This window comes from Moschus berezovskii, chromosome 14 (genome assembly GCF_049115385.1).
Source record: "Moschus berezovskii isolate FMDL1 chromosome 14, NW_MosBer_1.0, whole genome shotgun sequence".
Classification (NCBI taxonomy): domain Eukaryota; kingdom Metazoa; phylum Chordata; class Mammalia; order Artiodactyla; family Moschidae; genus Moschus; species Moschus berezovskii.
In genome coordinates, this window is record NC_142473.1 from 1,493,771 (window position 1) to 1,495,555 (window position 1,785).

Here is a 1,785-nt window from a genome sequence, read left to right on the forward strand (position 1 = left end):
AAACTCAGAAGGGTACTTGAAAACCTTCCTGAAAAACAAAAAGTTCCCTGAATAAGCCGTCCCCACTGGAGAGCAGCACACAATTAAAGGACACAACACAAGATGAGACCCAAATCCCATTCCACTCCACGAGCGGAATCCCGATGTTCCCCTTCCAAGAAGTTTGGAAACCTGACGTCCCTGGGACCACACGAGCGAGCTCTTGAGGTCCCCATTGAAACTCGTGAAGGAGCCCAAGCTTCCCGATACAACTCGAGAAAAACCAGAAGATTCTGCACTCAAGGTGAGATGAGGAAAGTTTCCCATGCAGAATCTTGAGAGAAATCCCACATTCCCGCTTGAAACTTGAAACGGGACTTGGCACATTATGTGCGAACCAAGACATTCCTTGACATATCTGTCCCCAATGGAGGGGAGAAACAATTTTTGGACTCAATTTAGTTCAGGCCCTATTCCCATTCTATGCCTCGAGTGTAATCCCGAAGCTCTCTTTGCAACAAAAAAGGTGATTTGAATTCCCAGAAGTAAAAAGAGCTAGGTTCTGAGGTCACTGTAACAACGCGAGAGCGACTACATGCTGCCCGACGCAATCGAGAAAAACCACGAGATTCCCCCATCAATGCGAGATGAGGAATTTTCTGCTGCAGAGATTCAAGGGACATCCCACATTCCCGCTTGAAATTCAAATGGGTACGTGAAAACCTTTCTGCAAGCATAGAAGTTCCCTGAATAAGCCATCCCTACTGGAGGAGCACACAATTCACAGACTCATCACTAGATTACTTCCAATTCCAATTCCACGCCTCAAGAATAATCCCGAAGTTCCCCTACAAAATTGAAAGGAGACATGACTTCCCAGGGAGTACACGAGTGAATTACTGAGGTCCTCATCACAACAGGAGAAGGACCCCAAGTTGCCCGCCGCAACTCGAGGAAAAAACCACAAGATTCCGCACTCCAGGTGAGATGAGGAAAACTTCCCCTGCAGAATCTCAAGAGAAATCCCACATTCCCGCTTTAAACTCGGAAGGGTACTTTAAACCTTTCTACGACACAAAAAGATCCCTGAATAAGACGTCCCCACTGGAAAGGAGCACACCATTAACGGGCTAATCTCTAGATCAGGCCCAATTCACATTTCACGCCTCGAGAGATATCCCGAATTACCCTTTCCAACAGGAAAGGAGACCTGACTTACCTGGGGCAACACAAGCGACTTTCTGAGATCCCCTTCTCAAACCGAAAGGGACCCCAAGCTTCCAGCCGCAACTCGAAAAAAATCACAAGATTCCCCCCTCAATGCGAGATGAGGAACAGTTCTGCTGCAGAATCTCAAGGGAAATCACAAATTCCTGCTTGAAACTCGGAAGGGTACTTGAAAACCTTTCTAAGACAGAAAAAGATCCCTGAATAAGTTGTCCCCACTGGAAAGGAGCACGCAATAAACAGACTCAACACAAGATGAGACCCATCCCATTCCACTCCATGAGTGGAATCCCGAGGTTCCCTTTCCAACACGATTGGAGAACTGACGTCCCTGGGACAAAACGAGCGAGTTCCTGAGTTCCCTCTCGCAACTCGAGAAGGAGCCCAAGCTTCCCGCCACAACACGAGATAAACCACAAGATTCTGCAATCAAGGTGAGATGACGAAAATTTCCCATACCGAATCTCAAGAGAAATACCACATCCCACTTGAAACTCGAACAGGGACTTGACACACTATATGCGACCCAAGACATTCCTTGACATAGCTGTCCCCACTGGAGAGGAGAAAACAATTTAT